The 20061-nt window shown below is 41.8% G+C and overlaps 1 protein-coding gene across 1 annotated transcript in view; it reads right to left on the bottom strand.

Moving 5' to 3' along the window:
• Nucleotides 1-20061, bottom strand: part of LOC146809137 (IgGFc-binding protein-like) — a gene marked incomplete at its 5' end in the record, with an annotated part of 458615 nt that overhangs the window by 382655 nt on the left and 55899 nt on the right. The gene's annotated exons all lie outside the window — the stretch shown is intronic.

The following is a 20061-nucleotide window of genomic DNA, read 5'->3' as shown; positions in this document are numbered from 1 at the left end:
CACATTTACCTATAAGCCTCTAGTATACAGTACTAATTGTAACTGTTGTTAATGCTGCAAATGGGCTACATGTGTGCCACCCACTAAAGTAGTACTGTAGAACATGTCTTTCAGGCCTGATCTTCCAGCCTGTGCATGCAGTTTGAAACTGCAATTTTGACCTGGCAAAATAAACATTTTGTCAGGCCTAAACCTTCCTTTTTTGTACTTATAAGTCACCCCTAAGGTGAGCTCTAAATGCCCATAGGACAGGGTTCAAGGTATTTAAAAAGTTGGCCATGAATATTTAATGTTTTACATGTCCAGGCATTGAAATCCTACAAAGTCATTTTCACTGTGGCAGGCTGGCCCTCCCATAGAAAACACTGGGATAAACTATAACAACTTATAGTGCTCAAAATCAGTTTGTGAGCAGCTAGAAAGAATATTCGCGGTCACATCTTAATAGTAATTTAAAATTCAGCTCAACAGTTGGGTTGATTTTTATATTACTATTTTCAAAATGACACTTTTAGAAAGTTGTTATTTTCTTTGCTACGCCAAATGTACCTTTTGGCCAGTGTCACCTCACTGTTAAATGGCTCCCCTATGGTGATATGTGGATTGTTGCCAGACAGTGGGCAAAAGAGTGTTTAAATGTATATATTATTCATATATTAACGTCAAATTATGCCTAGCCTCCCTAAAAGCGGCGATAATTTTATCGCTATATCAGCAAGGTCACGCTATTGCGTGAATCCTTGCCTTAGCGCCCTTTCCCGTAACGTCCACCTTTGCATCTCTAATGAGATGCAAAGTAGGCGTTCCATCCCAAAATACCTGGAGAAATGTCGCTAACCGACATTTTCTCCAATTATCAATGGGCACGCTAACAAGCATAGCGATAAGAAAAGTAGCGCTAACCTTGGTTATCGCTACTTTCCGTACGCCTGCTTTTAGTTTGACTTAGCCATGATATCCAATGGAAGGTGGATATCATGGCGGAGTCTGCCCTGCCCTATCAGCAAGCTATCGCCAAACGTTGTGCGATTATTGCTGGGTTTCCAGCGATAATCGCACAATTGGCAGCTTGCGCCTGGACTTTTATCGCTTTTGAGATAAACGTTGCTAATGGCACGTTATCTCAGCGATAAAATTCGGCGATAGCCGGCGATAATTATCCTAGTGCTAAGTGCGCTTAGCGATAATTATGGCCGGTTGTTGCTGATATGCCCCTGTGTTCTTACTTCAAGATAAATATTGCAGGAGATGCAAAATCAACCCTAATAGGCCTCATTGCTGAGACTGTCTGCGTCTGCGAAAAATAGTTTCGCAATTGTGAAAATATGTACTCACTTGGAGGTTTCTCCAGTAGTAACTCACCTCCAGTGGTTGGAAAGTCAGGATTCTAGTTCCCTCTGGAAGTTTGTGAACACCCACAAATGTAAACATTTACTCACAAAACTTTTTCCCCCACCGTATCACCCTTGAAAGGTCGGTGGTTTACTCCTGTCAAGAGCCGATATAAACAATTCCCTTTCAAAGCTGGGAAAGGAACAACACTTCACTAATCTAGAAGGGGGGCAGCTAAAGGAGTTTCTTCATGAGGAAAAATATTATTTCTCAAATTTTCCACATGGATAAAGAAAAAGTTACCAACAAATTGGGGCGACATACGCCCCAAGCCAAAGGCACAGCGTTCAGTCCTTAAATCCTCCATTATTGTAAAGACCTCTTAATCCTTATGTTTTGCATGTAATCACTTGCTTGCACAAACTTTTCTTTTAACTCCTGTTTGTTCCACAGGTGCGGTATCATGCCAATTTTCCAGGTTTCTCATGCCATTGATGTGCCCATCTGGACCTCTTTACAATAACACGTACAAACGTATTTATTTCATCCAAAGGCAGCTTTTATTAAAATACCCAATGCATTTCGGGCCACTGGGGCCCTTCGTCAGGGGTCACTACAAGTAATAATAAAGACACAAATTAGTTCCTAGAACATTCACTAATGCACAATACTCTGCTTCAATTGTAGAAAATAAATGCTTTAAACTCAGCCCGCGCTGATCGCTCCCTGTTTGCTGTCTTAACAGTATCAGTAAACACTGAATAATACGGTCCCCAACTTTAGCTGCAAAACCTCTAGCACCCCTCATTTTTGAACAATTCCGCAAGCCCAATGCATTGTTGTGACATTGACTCATTGTTGGAACACGTCTTTCTTAAAGACACAACCCTCTTTCTAATTCATATGCACTTTATTGCCTCCCCAACTTTCATTCAGATGTTATTCAGCAAGTAATACTCAAATGTTCTCTCTCCCTCCTTACTCGCGCTGCCTGTGTCTCGATCTCCACCTCCTTTAAACCATCCTGTCTATCGCCCTGTGCTGCGCACCTTCAAACCGCCCTTGATTTTAACACATCACCTCACCAATCTGATGCCCGAAATATATTCCGTGAGCTCGTATTAACTTTAAGCTTCTCTAACGTGTGTACGAGCCTGCCACTTTCGAAGCTCTCTTGAACACGTACCTGCCGTAAATAAACACTCCCCATCTGCTTTTCAAGGAAATGTTCATGATGTTCTTTACCCTTCGCATTTAAACTCTCTTTTGTGTGCTAGTCCCTCCGTTAGAGAAGGCTGAGTTTAAAGCATTTATTTTCTACAATTGAAGCAGAGTATTATGCATTAGTGAATGTTCTAGGAACTAATTTGTGTCTTTATTATTACTTGTAGTGACCCCTGACGAAGGGCCCCAGTGACCCGAAATGCATTGGGTATTTTAATAAAAGCTGCCTTTGGATGAAATAAATGCGTTTGTACGTGTTATTGTAAAGAGGTCCGGATGGGCACATCAATGGCATGAGAAACCTGGAAAATTGGCATGATACCGCACCTGTGGAACAAACGGGAGTTAAAAGAAAAGTTGGTGCAAGCAAGTGATTACATGCAAAACATAAGGATTAAGAGGTCTTTACAATAATGGAGGATTTAAGGACTGAACGCTGTGCCTTTGGCTTGGGGCGTATGTCGCCCCAATTTGTTGGTATGTTATTTCAAGTGCCACGGGCAAGGCACTTTTCCAAGGAGCACGCAATAAGGCATCATAAGGATTAATTTTGGATTATAATTTCAATAGGTGCGCATTCCCTATTCTGTCCATGTTTAAAGAAAAAGTTAGCAAGAGTGTTTGCACTTCCTCTGCTGTTTTTTCGCATGCAAAAATATGTTCATCATTTGGCATCTGAAAAAGGAATTCAGAAAACGTTTGCAAGATTACGCCTACGAAAGCTGTATGGGGCGCACGTTTTCTTGCGTTATATGTAAACGTTATGTGAATTCGAAACTATTAGAAAGCTGGTCCAACACAAAGTTGAAAAACCGGACCAAATACATTGTGCATCAAAACTATGGAAAGTTCAACTAGTTAAACATACTTGTTAACTTGAAAACATTTGTTTTTCCTAAAGTCATTTTTAGATCGAACTTCTGGGCATAAAATTACTACCACATTGGGTGTGCTGAGGCAGTCACATGACTTATAAATGGATTGAAACGTACGTGGCAATGTCTTTGGAAGTGTTTAGGGGCATATCAGCAAAGGCCGGCGATAATTACCGCTCAGCACTCTTAGCGTGAGGATAATTATCGCCGGCCAACTCTGAATTTTATCACGGAGATAGCGTGCTATTAGCAACGCTTATCTCCAAAGCGATAAAATTCAAAGCGCAAGCTGCCAAATGTGCGATTATCGCTGGAAACCCAGCGATGATCCCACGAAGTTTGGCGATAGCTTGCTAATAGGGCCTCACATACTTAGCCATGATATCCACCTTCCATAGGATATCATGGCTAAGTCAGTCTTGAAGCAGGCGTAAGGAAAGTAGCGATAATAGAGGTTATCGCTACTTTTCTTGTCGCTATGCTGCTTTGCGTGAGGCTTGATAATAGAAGAAATGTCGCTTAGCGACATTTCTCCCGTTATCCTGGGGAGGAACGCCCGCTTTGCATTTCATTAGAGATGCGAAGATGGGTGTTAAGGGAAATGGCGGTTAGGCAAGGTTTCACGCGATAGCGTGACCTTGCTGATAAGGCGATAAAATTATCGCCGCTTTTCGTCCAAAAACGGACGCAAATGCGGCAAACCTGCTTGCTGATATGCCCCCACGTTCCCCGTTATTTTGGAATGTTAGTAGCGAGGGCCTCTTGGACAGCATAGCATGCCTCCGGAAGTGAATATTCCTTCCTTTTCAGGAGTTTATCTTTCTGTGCAGCTTATTAATAATCAGAAGTCAGACTGCCTGCCTCCCAAGAATAACCTGCCAGAGCAGGATAACCCTCACAAAAGGCCTTCAGTAGCATTGTAATGGAAGTGCACCAGATACCAAAGGGTGTCAGTGCCAATATTTCCAAAGTGCTGAAACATGCATCCTATTTCTCAGACGATACAATAGCATTTGATATCTTGTTAACCTGCTGTGTGTGTAAGTATGGAATTCGTTTCCCAATGTAGAAATGTGAATGACCTTCCCATGAAAGACATTGCTGTGCCAGAAGTGGCCTGATTAATAGCTTTTATTGAGTTCTATAAAATTACCAAAAATAAGTTATGCTGAGGTCCGCATTGTGAAATCTAGCCACATTGGTGCTCAGAGGGAGCATGCAGGTAGCTTTGCTCTTCTCTTCATACACCTAGCCCTAGCTATTGCACAGAGTCATTTTTCCAAGCAAGTGCCTCTAACATTTTCTTTGTCACCAGTGGAAACGTGAGCAAGAGTTTGATTTGCAGTTACTTGAGCGAGCAGTACGTGGAATCGAAGATAAGGAGAAAGAGGACTCTGATTGGCTGAAAGTGACCGCTGTTCCAGTGACGGAGCTTGACCTGGAACCCCAGGACTATGACTTGGACATCAGCAAAGAGATAAACAAGTCCATTCACTAATTTGACACAGCAATTTATAATATTCACCTTCTGTGTTATGGAAATAGGGCTCGATTACGCAGCGTAGCATAACTGGTTGGCCTCAGTTTCGATTTAATTTGTATAATTCTTGTAACCTGGTCCCATCATTCAGCTGCACGTGACTCCGGAATGTGTCCAGATGCTTCCACACTATACCCGTGAGAAGGATCATATTACACTAGCACACCCCAATACCATCAAAGGCAGATGTGATCCACTAGGAAGCATTTGAGATACAGACAGTACATTCCCTTATGACCACATCAGGCCTAAGCCCCATGAACCGAGGGGTGTCACCTGACGTGCCCATGTTGCTGCCACGGATACTTGGACTGCTGCATTCAGATTACAGGCTGCCATTTTGGTAACAGCGACTTTTATAACATTTTGGATCAAGCCATCCATCAGGGACGTGTATCTGCCCGGAAATACTTTTGAACCCTTTTCTTATGGAAACGAGGATTTGCAGCTTGGGATCAGGCACTTAGGGTGGGGGCTGCTTCGATCTTCCATGGTACCCAGCATAACACTTAAGGCAAGGCTCTGTATCTTCCACAGACAAGCATCCTATAGGAGAGTAGGATCTGCTTCACATGGGTACCCCCACTTTTTGCTGGTGTTTCACTGTTTATCGACCTTAGTCTGGCTGTGGCCCTGCTAATCAGGACCACAGCCTAGCTGCTTCCTCTCTAAAATGGTTTGCATGTACATTAGGTACATATCTAATTGGATTCTGGAGTGCCTTATAAGCCCCTAGCATATGGTATACTATGTACCTAGGGCATAGGTACCTCTGAGGCCTACCAGAGGCTGCAGCATGTATTATGCCGCCCCTGGGAAGCACTCCAAAATGGCACCACAGGTCTGCTACTGCAGCCTGGGTAAGGGTGTGCTTGCACCCCTTACAGTGGTATAGGCTACCTATAGCCACACATATATACAGAGACATATAAACCTATCAGCCACTCCTATGGCAGGCCTTGACAATCCTGAAGGCAGAGTGCTTGGTTATGTGTGGGAGGGTGCCCAAGCATGAGCTGAGCCCATCTGCAGCTTTCAGAAATACTTCCTTATGGCTGTTCTGAGATACAGCCATACCATATACTCTTAAGTGCATTATAACCTCCCGGTAAATGCTAACTTTGGAATGGCTGCATCAAAACATGTTGTGTTTGGTGTCAAACGCTTTGGAATACTACCCCCCCCCCCCACCAGTTCTGGCGGCGGGAGTAGCATTCCACCCTTCTAGAGGGAAAGACATCTTCACACTGGTCAAACCCGGTAGGACTTTCCTGAGCCCTGGCATCACAAAGTGGATGGCTCTACCACAGACACGGGTCTGGCTTCCTGCTGCTGACCGAAACTCTGGCAGGGGAGGCCTCGACAATAGGTTTCCTGTCGAAGGGAGGTGTGACCACCTCCCCAGACAAGGCAGATGTGTATAGGGACTGGGCGGGAGCACTCTCTGGTGCTTTGAAGTCCTGCACTGGGGGCACGTTTGCTGTCCCTGTGCATTGCCCAGTTCAAACCGGTTGCAGGGGCTACCTGGCCCTGCTCTGGCGTGAAACTGGACAAAGGAAATGGGTGTAACTGCTGGAGCAGAGTTTTCTGTTGAAAATTTATCGAGTTTTTAGCTCCAGTTTTGTCTATATGTTATGACTAAAATTATTGATTTATAATTACTTATTATTAGTTTTGTCCTGACTAATCAACATTACTAATCAAGAGAAATTACACGTGGGAATGCATATATGTTGCTTAATAATAATGTGCGGTTTTAATTAAATGAATGTTGCAAAGTGCTATTTGTTTAAAGCACAAACGCTTTTAAAATAACGTGTACTAATGCTTTATTGTGTCGCAAAAGGCTAGATAATTACATACACATAAGGGTATTAGTGGGAATTAACACTGTTTAATCATTATGCTGTGGTAACGTTGTTTTGTGTTTCTTTTAATTAAGATGGTCTGTTTTGGCCTAAGACAAGATGGCTGCCATTTACAGCCTGCACTCGAGTGATTGAATTTTGATGAGAGGCCTTGCTGAACATGGTCGAGAGTCACCTGACCACAGCCTTTGCCTGGTTAGAAAATCTTCCGTGAGGACAGCAGCTCTGGGAACGATTTCAGCTGTCCTTGGACAAGGATAAAGCACAATGAACATTGTCCAGTCTGCGGTGGCTCTGCTAAGATATCAAGGAAGAACATTTACGAAAGTAACATTTGCAAACTCGAGTTTCCTTCTTCCGTCTTTTTATTTTTTGTGATTTTTCCTGAGCGGAGGTTTTCTAAATGTAACCGAGAGACTTCCTTTCCTGTTCGCTCTGCTCAGTGGCTCAACGGATATCTAATTTTTGTTTGTAACTTTTATTCGCAACATACCCTATAAATATGTTAGACTAGAGAGGGTCCACGTTCGTTCGTTCATTCATTCTTTCCTGGTGGTCATCGCGTTTGGATGTTACCCATGCTGAGGACGGCAGCTTGAGAGACTTTACCGAGAGACCTCTCTTGACCCTTTTAGCTAGAATAGGTAACTATGAGAATGACAATTTTGCTAATGATTGACTTTTCATTTGAATTGATTTAGATAAACAAGCATTGTTTGAATTTCTATGTGTCGGGTGTTTATTCCTTGTCAATTATTGAGTTCCAAATGTATTTCCTATGTTTTAAATCATGACTCAGGACAGTAATTTTATGGTGTCATTGACCTCATTGTAGATGCAGATTGGTTCTCCTATATTCGGTGTGGATAGAGTAATAGTGTGAATCTAGTGTGATGGGCCCTAGCGTATGATGTGTGTTTGTGCGTGTGACTGTAGGTTTACTCTATCCGTGGAAGCAGGGAGATTTTATATGCGCCGATCTGCAGCAGTTTCCTGGTAGCAGTATGATGGTTTGATTATTGTCTTGATCAGATTAGATTGCTTGTACATTGGCTTTTGATTCATTGATTTATTGATTGATGTTGGGATATGTACTAATACTATATGTTGAAGTCGTCGTGTTGAGTTTTATGTAGTGCTTCTGGAACTTGGAAGCTGGTGGCAGTTCCGTAGTAGGGCAGAGGGAAGTGTGTGTTGCTCTCGGGAAAGACGGGATTGTTGGAATTACCTGTATGTATGCAGGAAAAACATGTGACAATTGAAGTTGCGCGTCACATTGTCTGGGTTCGGAATCAGTGACATCGTCGTGTGTTACTACTAGAGATTTCGGTATAAAAAGAGTGCGTATGGTAGCAAAGGTTATCTGTGAAACTCTGGTCTTAAGTCCCAGGGATCCGTAAGGTTCACCGTTAAAGCTTATAACAGGAGGAGTAATAGGTATTCTCTGAGCTTGTCTGAAGGACTGGGCAGAGGTAAGCGCTGCTTGGTTAACGTGTGTTATAATTCTGTAGTGGGACAGACTGTTCGCTGTTCTCGGGAAAGGCAGGATTCTGTGTGCATGTGCTACATTTTCTGGTGTAAAAGTGCGTGAATGTATGAGCATTTAGTTGATTGTAAGACTCTTTGGAGCAGTCCTAGAGACAACAGTTGATGGATGCATGTTAGAAGGGCAGAGTAGGGGATGTGCTACTGTGTCAACGAGAGTAATAATTCCGTAGTGGAGCAGAGGTAAGCGCTGTTCTAGAGAGAAGCGGGATTCTTGTGAAAAAGATTTTCTTTACTATTCTGTGGTTAGCGAAACAGACAATGGAGATGTTTATATGTTCTAACTAATAGATTTTGTAAAATCTGAAACGAAGTCTACTGAGAAGGCTTTGTAAAGGAGGGGTAGACGAGTGACAGGAGACAGGAGCAGGAGCGACTGCAGCGACTGCTGACGTCATACAGACCGCGCTCTGATTGGGTAGTGGATCAGAACAGTGCTCGCGCTGGGATTGGTGCGTTAGTGTGAGCCGCGCAGGGATTGGAAGGAGTACAGGGTGACATAGACGTTCCAGGATTGGTGCGTTAGTGTGAGTCGCGCTGTTATTGGACAAAAAGATCATACAGTTGCGGAAGGGACTAGAGAATATTGGTAAACTTTAAAATGTATTACCAACCGGAGGAAAAGAAGAAAAGATCCTTGTTCGGTAAAATAAAAAAGTGGTTCGACAAGGATAAGAACATAATAACCAGAGAGGGTGAATTGCTACCTCCGACAAAAACTCCTGCATCCTTCATGGTTGCGAAATATGGGTATCATACCTGTATTTGGTTAGATAACTGGGCTAAGTATACTAAGGAAGATGGTGTCTTAGCATTCCCGGAACATGGTTCATTTAATTTAGCCGTGTTGAGAAATTTACGGGAGAAAATGAAGGGTCTAGAGCCTAGACCAAGGCCGACACAGTTCGAGGCGTTGGTGGAATGGGAAGATGAGGTGCATGAGCGAGAAAAGCAGAGGAGTGGAGGCAATTATAGGTACTTTTTTGGGAGAAAATATGATTGTGAAACTCATCATGATCGAATGAGGAGATGGCGAGATGCTAGTATGTCAGAGGGATTATATCCTATGAGGACAGTTGAAGAGAAGGAAGAAAGGAGGGCTACAGAAGGGGTGCCTGATGCAGAAGTGAGAAGGTATGGAGCTAATGATTATGAGGATGAGGTCTTGGATGACATGATTTACAAGAGACCACCTCCATATAGACCAGAACCAGAAGAGAGCACACCAGTTGCTACTCCTGTAAGAGATACTTTGCGAATTATTAAAACTGAGGTTGTGACACCTGATCTGAAAAGTGGTAGCTCTTTCACGGAAAGGGAGAGAGAGAGAGAGCGAGAGAGAGAGAATCGAGTCAGTGACGAGAAAACAAGAGAATTAGCCAGAACGACATCTGAGCTGACTTAGAAAATTAGGGAGCTGACGAAAAATCTTGAAGCAGTAACTGTACCTGTAACGATTGGTCCGGTTGTGCCTATTTTTGATAAACAAAGAATGGGTGAAAATGGTTTGACAGTTCCTTATGTTGGAAATGGTTTGGTTGGTACTTGCTCTTTGGAGGAATCAGGAACGAGAACAGGAGGAAATAATTTGAGACAGTCAAGACATGATGCCTGTTGTGGAGGATTAGATGTGCAGCCTAATTCAGGATTGAATACTGGTTGTTTGGGAGGAGCAATTTTGGAACCACAAAGGATGACAGAACAAGTGAGTACAGTAAAGAAGTCTACTGAAATAACAGCTGAGGATTTGAATGATTGGTTGAAGGTTCTTAAAAAGAAAGATAAAGATTCACAAGCAATTGATGTAGCCAGGTTGCGCATGGAATTAGAGGAGCTTATTGCAGGGACAATTCCTACAGACATACTCAAAAACCATCATGATGGAGAGTTGTTATTCATGTGCAAAAGTATCACCTGGAGGGCTAAAAATACACATGACAGGTTAAGAGCAATAGCGAATGAACAAGGAGTTGATATGGATAAGGTGAAGGTTTTGCAGAAGTCTTACAGGATGGATTTTACAGACATGGATATTGAAAATCTGAATGGTGCTGGTAGAACAGGGCAAATTAAGGAAATGATTGCCTTATTGCGAAAATGGGGTGATGTAGAAAAGTGGAAGGATAGATGGTACAAGAAAAGGGAAGATTCAGTGGACAGGACTTATTCAGCTTTTCCCATGAGAGAAAAAGAGAAAACAGTAGAAGCTTATCCTATGAGAGAGATTCCTGGAGGTGGATATGTACATGTCCCGTGGACTAGACAGGATATTTTATCATTTACGAATGATTTCCCTCGACTGAGAGAAAAGCCTGTCGAGTGGTATAGGCAGGTAGACAGGTTTGTGAAATTGTCAAAAGTGCTGTGGATTGACCTGAATAGTCTGTTTGATATAATTGTTCCAGCAGGCTTGTGGGCTGAGTGTAAGATAGTTGTAGATTGGCCTGCTAAGGAATATCCAAGACATCAGAAAACAGGAGCACCAGATCCAGAAGTGATGAGAAAATATGATCAGGTAATTGTGTTCCTGAAAAATAAAGTACCCCCGAAAGAGACAGACTGGGTTAAGATAGATCGAACACATCAGGAAGCAAAAGAATCAGTTCATGCTTTTTACGAAAGGCTGATACTGGCTTTCAAACAGTTTAGTGAAGATGAACACCTGGGTGATAAGGATTTGAGTCATTTTGTATACAGATTTGTATATGGCCTGAGACCTGAAATAAGTGAAAGGATACGTGAGCATACAGTTGATTGGCAGAGTAAAAATATTGATGAAATCTTGAGACATGCAAAGTACTTCAGTGATGAGATTGAAGCCAAACAGAGAAAGCTGAAAGAAAAGGCAATGTGGGCACAAGTGAAAGTTGCTGAAAGACAAGAAGCACAGTTGATGGAACAGGCAAATAATCCAGGAATTAGACCCAGATATGCGGGAAAAGGAAAGCGGAATTTAGAGGAGGCCAAAAAGAAATTCCCTTGTCACAACTGTGGACAATTGGGGCATTGGAGATCCGAGTGTACCAATCCACCATTAGTGAGTAATGAAAATAAATCATTGAATCAACAGGTGCAGAACGAGGGGTGTAATCAACCGCAGCAACAACAGAAGGTTGTCAGACAGCAGAGTCAAGAGCCAAAACTGCCCTTGCCGCAGAATAGAGGGTCCCAAAAGTATAACCAGGACTCAGGATTCTACAATGATGAGCAGGTAAACAAACCGAGACGTTCTAACCTGGTACAAAAGTACCGGTTAAAGAATGAGGGGAGTGAGTCTGAAGGGGACTATTGACGGTGCCGAAGAGAGGAGGAAGAGTGCATACTTGGTGCGACTCTAGAAATAGACCAGGCAGGACCATTTGTAGATGGGAAAATAAATGGAGAGAGTGTTACTTTTTTGGGAGACACAGGAGCGACGAGATCAACTGTCAGGTCAGCAGATATTAGAAATCTTCCTCTCTCGGACGAAGCAATCCAAGTAGTTGGTGTAGCCAATACACAGATTAAGACTCGTCTTACCGAACCAGTAAGGGTAAGAATAGGGAAATTTTCAGACATGCACAGATTTGTTGTCTGTGACACTAGTCCAGTGAACTTGCTAGGTAGGAATCTATTGTGCAAGATGAATTGTACCATTTTCTGTACTCCGGATGGAATAGCTTTTGAGACACTGGATGAGGATGTTTTGTACCGAATGACTCTAGATAATAGAGAAAGTGAAATTGTTGGTACCTATGCAGTGTTTAATCCAGATGATTTGCCTCAGGAGTTGAGACACACAGTGAAAACAGCAGTTTGGGATTTTACTGGAAAAGATGTGGGATTGATGAATAATGTAGATCCAGTGAAAATTTCAGTGAAAGAGGGGGTTGTTTATCCTAATATTCCTCAGTACAGATTGACACCAGAAATAATTGAAGGAATTACTCCTATTATTGACAAAATGATTCAACAGGGTGTTCTGAGAGAGATACTGAGTAGCCCGTGTAATTCACCGATAATGGGGCTAAAGAAACCTAATGGCAAATTCAGGATTGTACAAGATTTGAGGAAAGTTAACAAATTGTGGTGGCATGTTGTCCCATTGTGCCAAATCCTTCAGTGATTTTGTATCAGATTCCTCATGATGCTGAGTGGTACACGGTGATTGATTTGTGTCATGCTTTCTTTTCAATTCCATTGCATCATGAGAGCCAGCCGATTTTTGAATTTCGGTTTGGCCAGCGTATTTTAGCATGGTGTCGTATCCCACAGGGGTATACAGAGAGTCCTTCGATATTCAATCAGTTATTGAAGAAATCATTGGAGAGTTTGATCATGCCTGAAAGCTCAGTACTAGTGCAGTATATCGATGACCTACTTGTGGCATCGAAGACACGTGAAGCTTGTGAAGTAGATACCATAGCTTTACTGAATCATCTGGCAGATGGAGGGTTAAAGGTATCTGCAGCCAAATTACAATTTTGCAAGAAAGAGGTGCATTATCTTGGACACAATATTGAAAAGGGTCTGAGAAAGGTGACCGATGACAGGATCAAAATTATCAGAGGAATGAGAGCCCCGATGACCCAGAGAGAAGTGAGGATGTTTCTGGGGATGGTGGGTTATTGTCGTCAGTGGATAAGTAATTTCTCCCTGATAGCAAAGCCACTGATTAAGTTGACAAAAAGTGAGGTGAGAGATCCATTGGAACTGGATGGAGAACAAATGGCAGCATTTGAAGAGCTGAAGAGCAGAATGTGTGAAGCCCCTGCTTTGGGAATGCCAGACTATGAGAAAGAGTTTGAGTTGTACTGCAGTGAGAGAAATGGGTGTGCACTTTCAGTGTTGATTCAGAAGCATGGACAACTGAGAAGGCCGATTGCGTACTTCTCATCGACACTTGACCCTGTAGCTGTGGGTTTGCCAGGTTGTCTGAAAGCAGTAGCTGCTACATGCAGAAGTTTGGAACAGAGTGAGGGTATAATAATGGGATATCCTGTACGGGTATTCGTACCTAATGATGTGGCAATTCTTTTGACAAGAAGCAGAACTCAGTACATGTCACATAGTCGGCTGACTAAATATGAGAAAATAATTCTGGGAGCATCAAATGTGACTCTTGAGAGATGTGTGAATGGGAATCCAGCGACACTTCTACCAGATGCTGACAATGTGAATGTGGGAGATGATGTTGATCATGATTGTTTGGATGTGCTTGATTATTGCACAAAACCAAGACCAGACATAAGAGATTTACAATTGCCTGAGAGTGATCATGTGCTGTTTGTGGATGGATCATGTCTGAGGATTGATGATGGTGTGCTAAGTGCAGCATATGCAGTGTGTAAGGTTTCAGAAGTTATGGAAGCTTCGCCTTTGAAAGGAGTGAGATCTGCTCAAGTGGCTGAATTGGTGGCATTGACGAAAGCTTGCAAAATTGGGAAGAATTTGAGAGTGACTGTGATGACTGATAGTCAGTACGGATTTGGAGTTGTTCATGACTTTGGCCAGCTTTGGCTACAGAGAGGTTTCTTGACGTCGAGTGGGACTCCAATAAAGAATGCTGAAGTGATTGGAAAATTGCTTGAGGCGATACAGCTGCCTAAAGAACTAGCAGTTGTGAAGTGTGCTGCTCATGGACAAGGAGATGATTTTGTTACTCTTGGTAATAGATTTGCCAATGATATTTCACAGTATTGTGCAAAAACAAATCAATCGATTAATAGGGCACGAGAGAAGGAAATGTCTTTTTGTTCTGTGATGTTTACTAATGTCCTAGAAACATGGGATGAAGTGAAACAGTTGCAGAATGAGGCAGGAGATGAGGAAATGAGAGATTGGATCAAGGCATGTTGTGCACCAAGAGAGACAGATCATGTTTGGATCTATAGAGATGGTAGACCAGTCATGCCTAACTCAATGCTGTCGACAATGGCAAGAATGTATCATGGCCAGGGACATTTGGCAAGGGATGCGATGATAAGGTCTTTTAAGCAAACCTGGTACAATGCAAAGTTCAGGTTGATTGCAGAGAGCATCTGTCAAAGATGTTTGATTTGTCAACAGTTCAATACTGGGAAGAAGACAGTGGTGAGTCTAGGAACAATAGGCAGAGAAGGAGGTCCTTTTACCAGAATGCAAATTGATTTCATTGAGATGCCCCAAGTGAACAAATTGAGGTATGTTCTAGTGGTAGTCTGTTTGTTCTCAAGATGGGTGGAGGCCTATCCGACTAGGAGAAATGATGGGATAACAGTTGCAAAATTACTGTTAAGAGAGTTGATTCCTAGGTATGGGTTCCCAGTGACAATTGAGTCTGATAGAGGTGGACACTTCTATAATGAGCTCATGGGTTTGATTTGTGAAGCATTAAGCATACAGCAGAAGCTACATTGTGCATACAGACCAGAGGCTTCTGGAGTCGTTGAACAGATGAACGGCACAATCAAAAACCGAATTGGTAAGATGTGTTTAGCCACTGGAATGAAATGGCCTGATGTCTTGCCTCTAGTGCTAATGACTATTAGGTCTACTCCAGATAGAACCACAGGGTTGAGTCCGCACGAAATCTTAATGAGACGTGCGATGAGACATGCATTTGTGCCTGTCAACAAGTTGATGACAATAACTGATGACATGATTTTGGATTATTGTAAAGGCCTGGCTGACGCAGTTCGTTCTGTGTTTCACCAGGTTGGAGGAGACGCTACCACACTTGAGAAGAAGCAAGCCCATGATCTGAGTCCAGGGGACTGGGTGAGGATTAAGGTGCACAGAAGAAGGAATTGCTTGGTTCCAAGGTGGGGAAGGCCAAGACAAGTCATTCTGACTACGACAACTGCAGTAAAGTGTGCCGGTGTGAAAAACTGGGTGCATGCTAGTCATACTCTGAGAGTTCCTAATCCAAAAGAAGGGACTGGTAAGGAGTATTTTGAAGAGTCAGATTCGAGTGATGATGCAGAGACTGAACCAGTAAGAAGAAGGAAGAATCCTGAAAGAGGTGAAGGAGAAAGAGAGTCAGGTGATTCTTTCTTTCCAGGAGAGGCTTCAGGGGAAACATTGAGAGTCTCAGAGGAGAGATCAGATTCTGTAAGAGTGCCTGAAGTTCCAACAAGCAGTGGAGAAAACAGAAGAGAAAAGAGCAATTCCACAAGGACTACTCCTGAATCAGATGAGGAGGTTGAAATTCCACTTGACATTACACCTGAAGAAGCAGGGTCAGAAGAAGATAGAGAGGGACAGATTGCGGAAAAGCCCCGAGGAGGTGTTGGGAACATTCCTAATAAGCTAGGTGAAGGGACAAGTAGACAGCAAGAAGATTGCGTGTCGGAGATCCGAGGAGGGACAGAATTAGGGAAATCTCAATCAGTAGTGGGAAAAACTGTGGAGCGAAAGAAAACTGTTGAAGAATAAGGCAAATGAGACAGAATCAGATGAGAGTGAAAATGAGAAATCAGAGGGTCGAGTTCTGAGAAAGAGAACTTGGATCGGAGAAAGGAATAATAAAGAAGTAAGACCGAAGAGAGTTGTAAGAGGAGATCTTTGGCCTAACAACAAGATAAAGAGACTGAGGTACAGACTGACACGAGTAAATTCATCGAAAGCTGAACAGGTGAACGAGGTGTCGAGTCAGAATCAAGCAAAAGGTGAAAAACAAAAGGTCACAAAAGAACCAGAGGAAATCAAGAGAATCCGAAAACCTAACCAGAAGTATAGGTCACCGGAATGGACGTACGTGGCACTGTCTGAAGGTGAAGAGGCAGAAAGTCAAGGAAATCCAGAGGGGACCGTACGTAAAGTGGTTGAGGAGAAAACTGTTGGAATCCTGAAAGTAATCTTGACTGACATTGGAGAAGAGTCGGATGCACAGGATGTTGTTGATGATCTGATACAGTTCGATGTTGCTGAAGAAGAAGTAAAAAGTGATGAAAATCCAAACTGAGTGAATTAAAGGAGTAACTTGGAGGAAAGTGAAAAGAGAAAATCTGAAATTAGCTGTTTGAAATAATCTAGTGCTCTAAAGTTTCAGTAGTGGAGTAGAAGAGGCTAAGTTAAAAGACACTGCCAAAGTAGTAAAATGGCTAACACAGAAAATAATCAAAGTAGATGTGCCTTTTTGAAAAGATGGTGTAAAATGTGCTGCTGCTGTACTGGATTATTAATGCTATTATGGGGTGTACTAGCTTTATTAGTTACTTTTAGAGTTACAATAGGTACTTTTGGAATACATACTGATAATGTGACTGATGTAGAGAAGAGTTCACAAAAAGTAGTTCCGACTAGAATTAGTAACATTTACATACATAAAGATAGGTCAATTAATGATTTTTCTAGTAATGTTTTTTCAAAGTTGTTGTACGAATACGTAAAGACAATGGAAGTTAGGGATTGCTACGTTTGTATGCAATTACCTGCATCCGTTTCAGAGGGTGTTACTTATAACCATTTACCAGCTACGTATGGAATTTCATGTAGTGTGTTGAGTAGTGTTTTTTATTTGTTAGGGAAAATAGATTATGAGATGTCTAACAAAGATAACATTTTTGGGCAATTACCTATGAATAAAAAGCTGAATCCAGCTAAAGAAGCTAACATTTTTGGTGATATTTTTGTTGAGAAAGAAGAATTAACTTTAGATCACATTTTTAAGAACAATTTAACTTGCAGTTTGAAAGAAGAGGAGAAAGCTTTCCTAAACATGGTAGAGGAAAGGAGAATGAGCATGCATGAAAAGGCAGGGAAATATAAAGTGAGTGAGACAATTTGGGACATTGAAATGGGAAAGGAGTTGAAGAATGGAGCTAGTCCAACTTTAGCTTTAGATGCACCACAGAAGGGTAAGCTATGCATTACTAGAAAGAAATCTCAATATGATACATATTTTGTTGGGACTAGTGAGTGTCATGATACATACTTCATTGCAACAGGATGGGGTTTTAAAGGTGGAGAAGATCCAGTTTTCCCAGGAGTGTATTATGTTTGTGGGAACAAGGCTTATTACAAGTTGCCTGATCATTGGTATGGCACGTGTTATGTGGGCCTGGTCTTTCCAAAGATTTTTCATATAGATAGAATAGAAGATGTAGAACACATTAATTTACTAACACGTTTTAAGAGAGAAACTTGGTCAGAAATAGTTGGTGATATATTTGGAGCTTTAATTCCAGCAGTGGGAATTTCTTTAAATGCATACGGGATTCGGAAACTGTCAACAGTGGTGGATCGCTTATCGACAAGTACCGCTGGAGGGTTTCTTTTGGTAAATACGGAGATGATTGCCGTACGTGCCATGTCTATGCAAAATCGACTTGCCCTTGATATTCTATTGGCTAAGGAGGGTGGAGTCTGTGGAATGCTGAAAGTTCAACATTGTTGCACTTACATTCCTGACGAAAGCAAAGACCTAAAGGTCTATATCAAAAATATTACTGATTTGCATGAAGAATTAGTACCACTGGAAGCTGAAAGTATTTGGACTAAAATAGCTAATAAGATAGTTGCTGTTAAGAGTTTTATTGCTAAGATAGGTAGTACCATTATTGGTAAAATATTATTTCCATTGACTTGTGTAATTGTTGCTTTATTGTTACTAAGATTGGTGTGTTTGTGTTGTAAAAACAGGGGAGGAAAAAAGAGAATAATTAGGGAAAGTGCTGAAAAGAAGCAAAAGAGGTCAAGGAGAGACCCACAAGAAATAGAATTAGAGGAATTGAGGGAGAGTGTTTATTTGGAGACAAAGAGGGATGATGTGAGGAAGTCTGGTGTTTAATGTTGTGTCATAAAAGACATTTTCAATTTCTCCTAAAGATTGGGACTTAAATTTATTTATTGGGTTGGTTTTTGTGGTTTTTTGTGGTGATAAGATATCACCAAAGGGGGGATTGCTGGAGCAGAGTTTTCTGTTGAAAATTTATCGAGTTTTTAGCTTCAGTTTTGTCTATATGTTATGACTAAAATTATTGATTTATAATTACTAATTATTAGTTTTGTCCTGACTAATCAACATTACTAATGAAGAGAAATTACACGTGGGAATGCATATATGTTGCTTAATAATAATGTGCGGTTTTAATTAAATGAAGGTTGCAAAGTGCTATTTGTTTAAAGCACAAACGCTTTTAAAATAACGTGTACTAATGCTTTATTGTGTTGCAAAAGGCTAGATAATTACATACACATAAGGGTATTAGTGGGAATTAACACTGTTTAATCATTATGCTGTGGTAACGTTGTTTTGTGTTTCTTTTAATTAAGATGGTCTGTTTTGGCCTAAGACAAGATGGCTGCCATTTACAGCCTGCACTCGAGTGATTGAATTTCGATGAGAGGCCTTGCTGAACATGGTCGAGAGTCACCTGCCCACAGCCTTTGCCTGGTTAGAAAATCTTCCGTGAGGACAGCAGCTCTGGGAACGATTTCAGCTGAACTGGGGTGGCAGAGTGGGCTAAAGAACGGTGATGGATTAAACCCAGATCAGTTGACTGGGGGTGAGTGCTTGCAATGTTCAACACTCCGTCCATCATTTCCTTTGGTTTTTGCTAGATAATTACATACACATAAGGGTATTAGTGGGAATTAACACTGTTTAATCATTATGCTGTGGTAACGTTGTTTTGTGTTTCTTTTAATTAAGATGGTCTGTTTTGGCCTAAGACAAGATGGCTGCCATTTACAGCCTGCACTCGAGTGATTGAATTTTGATGAGACGCCTTGCTGAACATGGTCGAGAGTCACCTGACCACAGCCTTTGCCTGGTTAGAAAATCTTCCGTGAGGACAGCAGCTCTGGGAACGATTTCAGCTGTCCTTGGACAAGGATAAAGCACAATGAACATTGTCCAGTCTGCGGTGGCTCTGCTAAGATATCAAGGAAGAACATTTACGAAAGTAACATTTGCAAACTCGAGTTTCCTTCTTCCGTCTTTTTATTTTTTGTGATTTTTCCTGAGCGGAGGTTTTCTAAATGTAACCGAGAGACTTCCTTTCCTGTTCGCTCTGCTCAGTGGCTCAACGGATATCTAATTTTTGTTTGTAACTTTTATTCGCAATATACCCTATAAATATGTTAGACTAGAGAGGGTCCACGTTCGTTCGTTCATTCATTCTTTCCTGGTGGTCATCGCGTTTGGATGTTACCCATGCTGAGGACGGCAGCTTGAGAGACTTTACCGAGAGACCTGTCTTGACCCTTTTAGCTAGAATAGGTAACTATGAGAATGACAATTTTGCTAATGATTGACTTTTCATTTGAATTGATTTAGATAAACAAGCATTGTTTGAATTTCAGTGTCGGGTGTTTATTCCTTGTCAATTATTGAGTTCCAAATGTATTTCCTATGTTTTAAATCATGACTCAGGACAGTAATTTTATGGTCTCATTGACCTCATTGTAGATGCAGATTGGTTCTCCTATATTCGGTGTGGATAGAGTAATAGTGTGAATCTAGTGTGATGGACCCTAGCGTATGATGTGTGTTTGTGCGTGTGACTGTAGGTTTACTCTGTCCGTGGAAGCAGGGAGATTTTATATGCGCCGATCTGCAGCTTAACCACCCCTCTTTCCAAGCACACCCATAGATGGGGCCTTAGAGTTAGTCCATCCCCTAAACTTAGTATAAGTATAGGAATCCAGTCCCTAGGACCTTAGATTACCCTGGATGAAACTCTGCAACATATATCCTGGACCTGCGACTTTC

The sequence above is a fragment of the Triturus cristatus genome, chromosome 7, assembly GCF_964204655.1.
Source record: "Triturus cristatus chromosome 7, aTriCri1.1, whole genome shotgun sequence".
NCBI classification, from domain to species: Eukaryota; Metazoa; Chordata; class Amphibia; order Caudata; family Salamandridae; genus Triturus; species Triturus cristatus.
The sequence above is the reverse complement of the archived record's forward strand: the minus strand, read 5'-3'. Positions and strand labels throughout refer to the sequence as shown.